This window comes from Lactuca saligna, chromosome 3 (genome assembly GCF_052625555.1).
Source record: "Lactuca saligna cultivar CGN05327 chromosome 3, ASM5262555v1, whole genome shotgun sequence".
Lineage (NCBI taxonomy): Eukaryota > Viridiplantae > Streptophyta > Magnoliopsida > Asterales > Asteraceae > Lactuca > Lactuca saligna.
Genome location: NC_136419.1, coordinates 204,025,679 through 204,036,444, shown reverse-complemented (window position 1 = coordinate 204,036,444; position 10,766 = coordinate 204,025,679). Strand labels below are relative to the sequence as shown.

Here is a 10,766-nt window from a genome sequence, read left to right as displayed (position 1 = left end):
AAAGAAGGTTTGTCATAAAGACAGTCACCAAGATATTGACGACACCAAACCGTTAACAATAGGGTCCCACCATAATGTTGTATATATAGTAATCTAAGGAATCCCTTAATTTAATGGATTGCATGTAATCTATATATAAACACATCCTTATCAACAAGATATCGGATCTATTATTTATTATATATTTACACAGAGTATAACTACCTAATATACTAATTTACCTTCTTAATATATATATATATATATATATATATATATATATATATATATATATATATATATATATATATATATATATATCTTATTAAAGAAATCTAACTATTTCTAAAAATAGATTTAATATAATAATATTATTTTTTTAAGATGTCCAAACCATTAAGCTAATAGTACACCAAAACATTAATAAAATAATATTAAAATTTTAAATCACCTATTTTTAAGATCTTATCTTTTTTATGGTTTTGACTTTTGACCCCGTCAAAATAGAGTTACATTGACTCTTTGGTTGCTTTTGACCCAACCCGTCTCATAAACCTAATTTAAGTCTCCTGAGAGCATGACAAATATCTCTCGATTCTGGTCGAGCTCTCTCCTATATACAGCGTCGCCGTAGCAATTCAACAGTCACCACCATATCGTCTCCATTAAGCATCCATCATCATCCATCATACGACATCACACCCTTGGCCCTAATATTACCAACGTCTTCCTTCCACCTACAACCATCCACAATCACCTACATCGTACCATCCCACCTTAAAGCTAGACCCAGTCTTGCTTGCTTCGTTCACCCTCCTTATCTTCAAAAAAAGTCACTCTGCCTCCTTATGTCCACCAACACTACTAATCGTCTCTGGTCTAACTGATATGACTTCGATCCTCCGAAAACATTTCCCATACATTATAGTGTTATAACACATAAATTGACAATAGTTTGTAGTTAGGGATCATGATAAATATATTTTGCACTCTATCTATTCGATCAAGTGTTTCAAAGGGTGTTTAACATATTTTTTTTAATCAGGTCTAGAACGAGTTTTGGATCTAAGAGAAGATAACGAGTCTAAAGGGGGGAGGTGTGCGGAGGTCGCCTCTAAAGAAAAACTACAAAAAAAAAAAAAAAAGAAAAAAAAAATAAAGACAGCGATGGAAAATTAGGGTTCTGTCAAAGCCAACCGTGTTTCCTGGTAGTTTTCGTATTTTCAATTATCAATACAACTTCTAAATTTGATTTTGTTTTCTATTATACTTCTGATTTTTTAGTAAGTGTCGCCAACTTCCTATTAGATAAGCATTATAAGTTTCCAATTAGCTTATAAATGAATATGTTATTGATATCTTTTGGAATAATAACTTCTGCATGAAAGAAACGCATATATGATTATTTTGTTGGAATGAGATATTATTAGCTGAAGAGTTAATTTGTGAGATTAATCTGAAATTAGCTATATGTACGTATTTGTTTCATCCATGTTTCCGGCAACTACCACTATCTGAAACACAAATGCCAATGTATCTATCTTTCAAAAACCCAACTCTCAAAGTGTTTGTTTAACTTAGAGTTCCAGTGGGACTTAGATCCATGTTTTGAGTTGAAGATCCATGCATCTCTTTCACTTTGAAATCCTAACTATTGGATCTACTCTACCTTTGGCTATTATTTCTCTTATCATCATGTTTTTAACAGGGAATAAATAGGAATGAAAATGAAGAGATTACGAGGAATTGCAACAATTTCATTATGGAGCCTGCCTCTTGGATCTCTCAAGTCTCAACAAAGAACATGCCAAAGATTTGCTATCAGGTGCATGTCGAGCAATAGAAATATTTATATATCTTGTGTTCCTTGAAATATAACATATATTTATGTCTTGTGTTCCTTCAATTATAATATGATTGAGAATGAAATATTTTGTTAAAACATATTTGCACCAAAAAGAACTAATTGTCGAAACAAATTATTCATCGTCCGCCGCTTTGCGCGGGTAAACGATTAGTATATATATATATATATATATATATATATATATACATATATATATATATATATATATATATATATATATATATATATATATATATATATATATATATATATATATATATATATGGGAAAAGTAACTATGTAGTTGTTATGTACTTAAGCTTATCTATAGAACCCTTTAAACTACGTAGTTTTAAACAAAACAAATCCAATTTCATTTTCTCTTAATGTTGTTTTAATAGAATATCATTGAATTGAGTTAAATTTTGGAATGAAAAATATCAATTATATATCTTTTTATTGCAAAAAAAATCATTAAAGTTTATTGGGAAAGTAAAAAAAAAAAACTAATATTTTTAACGAATATAACTCAAACGTTTTGTCTTTCAATCAAAAAACCATATCGAATGATTTGTGAAAATCTTGATTAACTTATGTTATTCTTCTTTTATATTTTATTTTATTAGTTTTCATTTAAAATGTAGTAGGATTGATTAAATGGGCATGAATTCTAACGTTTTAAGTTCTTAGACACAATTAATAAAAACAATATATATTCGATCTATTTAGTAAGTCACATGATTAAGGAAGAATAGTAAAAGAGATGTCACGATTAGTTTGGATATAAATTGATCAAAACTACATTATTTGGAGGTTCTATATATAAGCTTAGGTAAATAACAGCCACATATTCCCTAAGCCATATATATATATATATATATATATATATATATATATATATATATATATATATATATATATATATATATATATATATATATATACCACTAAGATCATGGGATCACGCTGACACTCATCGTTCTGGTGTTGGTGCTGACACTGGCTCTAGCACTGGCACTAGCACTAGCAGTGGGACTGATGCTGGTGGGCAGTTTGTAATGTGTTTGCCTCTTCAAATCATAAGGTGTGACTTTACATTGAATTTTCCTTAAAGGTTAGATATGTTAGCTAAAAACAAACATTATGTAAATTAGATGAAAATGTAAAAATCAAAAGAAGATACAAAACAATACTTGACTTATCCATTCTATCCATTTTAGTCACTAACCCATCAATTTAAGAGTTACATTACAGCGAAAATAAGTTCAAAGATTTTAAAGTGATTAATAAATTCTCACTTATCCAACTATTAACAGTAACTTCTACTATGTGGTTCATATTTCTAAAATAAGTATAAAAGAACGATTACAAACTTGCTTAAGAAGCAAACTTCAAACAGAACATCTGAAAGATAAACATAGCTGCAAAATGACGCACACAAAATATCATATGAGCTCGCAGATTCTTCGAATTTTAGCTACTTTGAGAAACAACATAAGCATCAGATTCATCAACTTCTTACACATACAATCTTATAATATTAAAACGCTTGATTGGTTTAGACAAAAACACTAAAATAACTTGTAACAAATCATTGACCTTCACATACATACATTTGACAATAAATACATTACGAATGTTTGGCTGGCCAAATTATTTACGATAATAAAGATTTTACCTTTTAGAAATCTTGCGGTATAACATTAATTAATAATTAAATGTTATTTTGTATGTATTTTATATTTATGCTGATATCTATAAAAGCAATTAAGGTGAATAATGTTTTTCGGTCCAATCCGACTTAAATTCTATACTCTGGTTATGGTCTGTTCCAAACCCAAAACCTGATCATTGCTAAAATCAAATCCCAAAAACCAACCCACCAATATGAATATTCGCTCCGAAGTTAGTCATGGTTTTTTTCCGATCTGGTCCGGTTCCATCCCTTATATATATATATATATATATATATATATATATATATATACATATATATATATATATATATATATATATATATATATTATATATATATATATATATATATAATCTAGGAGCTTCTCTCGAAAGTTCGATGTTGTTATAGATCTTGCTGAAATGAATTGCTCATAGGTCTCGTGTTGCTTTTTTCATTTGCTGTTGGTTTTATATTTCTAGGCCTTCTAGTCCGTGTATTAATCTTATTTGTTACTGGCGGAACATCCCATTGGTTACGCTTTTTATGTTCATACTATTTTCTTTAGTTATAAAAAAAAATTGGAAACGATAACTTTTATTTATGATTAAAGAATATCTATTATAATGATATGGACAATTATTGATACAAAAATATCATGTATTGGTCAATAGTTTCTTAATTTCCCAATTATCACTCCAAAAAGCATCATTACTATTGGAAAAGTAAAAACCAGAATCACTTACCAATAGCATCTATTCATTCTAAACAAATGTCTACCAGATAACCAAATTATATCGTTATTGAAAACAAAAACCACTACATGGTATCGTATATCATTACTGTTGTCTCAAACCAGTAAAATCGACAAGTATAACCGGTTGTATCCGTAAAATTCATACAAATTTTCCAAGAAAGCTACCCACCAGGCATATATATATATATATATATATATATATATATATATATATATATATATATATATATATATATATATATATATATATATATATATATATATATATATATATATATATATATATATATATCGTGAGAACATATGTAGCAAATACATTATATCAAACCACTAGTTTGTTAAAATGGAATTCTTTCTTATGTGTTATGCTCCATCTTGATTTCTTCGTACATGGTTTTGATAATCCCTTGAAAATCAATGCTCTCCGCTACTTGTTCATCACAGCCCACAACTAATACAGGAAGATCTGTGTGGTTCAAGCCATTTGCTCGTCGGTGGAGCTTTGATTTTCAAGGGTTTATCAAAACCACGTACAAAGATATCAAGATGGAACATAACACATAAGAAAGAATTCCATTTTAAAAAAATAATGGTTTGATATAATGTTTTCTTGTGTATTTGGCATATATATATATATATATATATATATATATATATATATATATATATATATATATATATATATATATATATATATATATATATATATATATATTAGTTACAGTACAAAAACCAAAAGTCATTTAAGTGGTTGCTATATTGTAATAAATTTTCAATCACATTTATTTTAATGATATCTAATGTAATTATGTTGAATATAAACAAAATTATTAGAATATAAAGATTAAATGATATCTGTTTGAAAAATATATTCTAGTGCATTTAATATAATTGTTAAATTGTAACGTCCTAAAAATAAAACCTAAAAATTATTTAGTTTTAGATTAACAAAATAGTAAACCATATCTGTGACAACCCGACACTTTTACATTGTGAAATCAATCCATATATTTATAATTCACGTGAAATTAGCATCTTTTAGCAAGATGTTGGGTCCGCACGTGTGTCTTAGACTTACTATATTATAAATGTGAGCCATAGGAAGGGTTAGGAAGGGTGTTACATCGTAAAATCTAGCCAAACACACCAAGAGAGGTGTGTGCGGCCGCACACCAGTGTGTGTGGCCAGCCAGCCGCACACCCAACCGCAGATTCCTTCAGCCTCACACCCGACCCTATATATAGTAGAGAACCCCTTCCATTCACTTTTGGCTGCACTCTCTTCCTCTCTCTACTTTCTCTCTCTAAAACATCACCCAAAAACACTTAGAAGGCCTCCAAAACGTGAAGAACATCATCTTTCAACTTGTTATAGAGGTAAAACACTTGCATCGAAGCCCAAAACTCAAAATGTTCTTCGTGTTCTTCACTCCTTGAAGGAGTGCAGCCGCACACCTTCATCAGGTGACCGCACATATCCAAAGCACCCTCCAAAGTGAGTGTACATCCACGTAATCGACACATAGGACTCAAACAAGGAGTGTACGGCCGCACACCCTGTGTATGGCCGCATACTCTAGTGTGCAGCCTCACACACCGCATTCCGCAGTAGCGCACTCATTTTTATGGTTATACACCCACTCTAATACTCATATTTAGCCTTAAACTTACATAAATAATTGAGTATAGAATACGGGACACTTAGTCCTAGTGATTCCAAGTCCTTAGGGTGATTTCTCATCATTTTAGTCATGAAACACCCTAGCTCTAACTTATATATGTGTCACCATATGATTAATAGGGGCTACTTGCGTTCAGAGCATCCGTTGACACTCGACACTCGTAGCGATAGCACACTTGAACCCTACGTCAAACAGTGAGTTCATACCCCCTTAATTGACCTTCCAAATGTGTTTTTAATTGTTTTATGGGGGGTGGGGGATACAATTTGAATCTAATACATTTCAAAACTAATCACACGTGATTGATGGCTTACTATCATAAGGATTTTTACATTTTAAAGTATTTTATCAGAAAAATTATTGCAACTGTTTATCAAACTCATTTTCACAAATCATTTGTCTTAAATCCATTTTAATATTTTCAAAACCTAAAATTTATTTTCAAAATCATATCTACAGTAATATAATTATATAAATAGGTATTAAAGGACTTAGAACTGATAATTGACCTTATTTTCCTGTTCTTGTTTGATTGTGGGCTTAGGGTATTAGGTTATCCGTTCGACTGTCGTTTAATATTTAGTTATATATCTTGTATATTTTTGTTAGATATAAAAGTTTTCATTCTAGATCGATACTTCTACATACCAACAACACTAAATCAAGGACTCATTTTAACAATAATAGGTATAGTTAAGGATTTCTTCTCATTTTGATATCACTATGATACACACTATGGTCAGTACAAGTACAAGACTATATGTACAATGTACAATGTGAAGAGAACATTATACACTATACACTATACTAAGGGAATACTACCCGCTATAAGAATAAATACTATAAGCTACATCAAGAGGACAATACATATTATACTAAGAGAACACTACATACCATATGTAAGAGAATACTATAACAGAATATGATGCACTATCTCTCTATATGACCTATCATTATGCGATCGTCGGATAACCATCGCCTTCTGGAGGGAGAGCGACCACTACGTGTATAGATCTATACGGGACGAATTTTCCCCCATCCCGACTGCTAGCTACAGTCTGAGCCTTTTGGCCCAGGGATGACAAATACTACTACACTATCGGTGACCTGGAGAGTCGGCCACTGTACTACTATTACTCAATATGATTTCATACGAGCTCACATTTAAACTTTAATTAAAAACACATCTCGAGGTGCATACAAAATTAACACTATCTGGAGTTTACATTCACTATTACATTTAACCGGCAGGGGCGCTGCTGGAGTGAAACTCTATTCCTTCTCTATAATGAACGAGTTTAAAACTGTATTTTCATTATTGACATTCTCACGAGAAGACTATTACCTTTACAAAGAAACGAACTTACAAATAACCTAGTTTTGGTAAAATACTACTTTTGCTGGAAAATATGGGATTTTTCTATGAATCAAGCTACTTTCAAATTTTGATAACAGTCATTTCACTACAAGATTGTAAACACTTTTATACAAGGAACGACACTAAATACTTATGAACTCACCAGCTTTATGCTGATACTCGTTTTCAAAATAACATGTATTCTTAGGTCAAAAATAAACATGTACTGATGCAGCTTTTGGGAAGATGGAGCATATAAGACTCATCTTTTATTTTGTTTATACTTTTGGTGTCTACATAAATGTACAGAACACGCTTGTATTAAAATTATTATATTAATTCAATGGATATGGTTGCTTATTTTTACTATTATGCATTGTTATGATACTGGACATGAAGTCCTCCACCCCAGAACGTATTCCGCCGTTCTCGGTTTTGGGGTGTGACAATATCAATGTCATAAAACCAAGATAAAAAAATGGATCAATATATCATCAAACATCAGAGTAAATCTAAAAATGCAAAAAAAAAAAAAAGTGATGTGTGCTTCTTCCATTTTTTCATCTTGAACTACCTGAAACATAAACTGAAAACTGTAAGCACAAAGCTTAGTGAGTTCCCTAAAATACCACATACAATACATAAACAAACACATAATAGGCCCCGCCCACGCATGCATATGGGGCCCCACACACTAACTATAACGGGCCGCACCCAAACTCACATATTTGGCCTCGCCCACTGAGTATGATGGGCCCCACCCAAACTCACATAACGGACCCCCCAACATATAAATCATATAAGCATATACACATATAATAGTCAAATAGACATAGTATCTTAGCATAACTGATCATGAGCTAGCATTGATGCCTTAGACCCGCTAAACATGGTGTGGAAACTCATCTCGCACTACTGAATCTAGCAAAAAAAATTCTGGCTGCTGGACCATTAAAATCCTCGCGCTATCAATCACAACATAACATCCAATTAATAATTGGATCTTGACTCAAACTTAGAGTCCAAACAAGGGTAAAATACCTAATTTACCTTTTTCCTAAATTTGGCCGAAGGTCAAAGCCGATTCAAAATGTCCAAAAAGCCCAAATTCCAAGATAATCCTCCAAGGCCCAAATATATGGCCCAAATTGCACCAAAACCCCCTCATTAACCCTCAACCAACGATCCAATAAAATATCCTTATCCCAATATAATATTTTGATAGCCCACAAGGACCTAATCATCTACAGTCCAAACATTGCCCAAAACCATGAGCCTAACATATTGAAGCCCATCTTCTGAGTACGTAGGGCGTACTCATCTCGTACACTTCTAAGGATACTATCAATTGACAAGTTACATACTTGGCTGAAGACATGTCATCGTCAAATCATGAAAGGTACAACAATTTTAGAACGAGAGACCAAACTAGATGAGGCATAGGTCTCAGCTTCAAAAAGCATTTCTACATGCTTGCCAATTTGTAGCTTATTTGCCTCTATGAAACTTCGTTGCTCCCCATTAAGCTTTTGATCCTTAAACAACTTTAATTTTAGCTCATTTGTGTGTCATAAATTGTAATGACGTGAAAATTTAAAACAATTTTTCATTTTTAAAATGCATACTCTTCATAACATATCTTATAAAAATCTCTTTTATTTAATCACAAATCACAATTCCATTATTAATCCAGGATCCTCATAACTCTTTCTCTGGTGTGCACAATCAAGCCGATGCTGTCCCGCGATCCAGACAAGAAAACTTGAAACACATAACACATAACATGGTAAGTACGAAGCTTAGTGAGTTCCCCAAAATACCACATACAACATATATCAGCCACTCAAGGCTATAACTCTGTGGACCGTCTGGTCCTAACTCTATGGACTCTCCGGTCCTAACTCTGTGGACCCCCTGGTCCTAAGCTCATTGGACCCTCCGGTCCGGTTTGCTTAAGCCTTCCGGCCTCATAAATCGTTGAACCCTTCGGCCTGGTCTATAAACTCTGCATAGCATAAATCACAAAGACATAATGCATAACATGTCACATATAACATGATAACATAATACTCAATGTATGCACATAAGACCTTACGGTCACACGTAACTACCACTCAAGGTAAAGTATAGTGAGAAGACTCACCTGAAGCAGCAATCATAACATATGGACCACCAAAATGGCTAATATGGATTTCCAGCCCTCCAAACTCCTAAAACCATGCAATTAGTCTTTGCTTAGCTCAATATTTAGAGATCGCTTAATAACATGTCTTAATACGCTTATATTCTCCTTTTATTTATAAAATACGATCGCAAGCAAAATACATAAGCTTGGTGACTAAATAAATTTATTTAGTCAAAATATATATATTTCTCTAAAAAGAATTCCAACGGCTAAAAAAAATGGCCCAACACAAAACCTCCATGGACTACTTTCATTTTACTTAAAACAAAGCCCATTAGGATTGATTACTTAACCCAACATGCAGCCCACTTAAAATAGATGGTCAATAAGGTCAAAGAGGTACCTTACTTCATCCTGAACGTACAATAGTTGAGCTTCAAGGGATTTTCTGGCGAACGACAGGTCTCTGGCGACGCCCCCAACTCAGGTGGTGCTTCCTTCCTTGGCAACAACAACTATCTTCTTCTTGTCTTTCCACCGGAGCTCCTGATAACAACCCATCTTCTGCACTCGACTTGATAAAGAGAACCAAAGTCTCGATTTCAATGGTGACATCTCACAGAAATCCCGATTATCCCTTTCTTAATTTGATACGTATCTCGGCTTCTCTCATCATCTCCTTCCAATTCCTTTGCAACTCACACACCCATTGTCTAAAGAAGGAACAACCACCCATTCCTTACTCACCTTCCTATGACGTCCTCAGTAGGCAGACCCGGTGCCTAACATTTGTTCCGATGATGGCAACCACCTCCTCTTTCTCTCTATTTTTTTCGATCTCCCAGTCTTCCCCTCACTCTCCAGCCGCACAAACACGCACTCACTCAATGATTTAGGGTTTGTGCGATTAAATACGAGATATGCTGCAGATACAAACAAAATGCGATGAAGGTCTCCCCCCTCCACCCGCTGTCGCGTTGCAGGGAACAAGGAAACGATAGTTTTAGAAAATCGGTAGAAATAGCACCTTAAGTTTAGATATTTGACAGATTTAACCCATACTTGGGTTTCTTTAACAAACCAAGTTTTGAAAGTAGCATAATACCCCCTTTGACCTTTATACCAATTAATATTATATTATTATACCTTTAATTAATTAAATGGTTCCTTGGAGAAAACAAGCTTATAAGTACCATTTTCAAACTAATTAAAACCCAAATGGTTCATTGCTCCTAATTATATAATTATTCAAATATTTGTACTTGTATTTAAATAATTTATTGGAAATCAGGGTGTTACAACTCTCTCCACATAGATTGGGTTTCGCCCTCGAAATCCGACTCGG

The 10,766-nt window shown here is 32.8% G+C and overlaps 1 long non-coding RNA gene across 1 annotated transcript; it reads right to left on the bottom strand.

Moving 5' to 3' along the window:
* Window positions 1-8,680: 8,680 nt before the first annotated feature.
* LOC145034117 (uncharacterized) lies at window positions 8,681-10,283 on the bottom strand. Its single transcript, XR_013677899.1, has 3 exons — window positions 9,825-10,283; window positions 9,440-9,506; window positions 8,681-9,301 (listed from the first exon to the last, which is right to left on the bottom strand). It is a non-coding gene; the product is annotated as an uncharacterized LOC145034117 (long non-coding RNA).
* Between the last annotated feature and the right edge of the window lie 483 nt (window positions 10,284-10,766).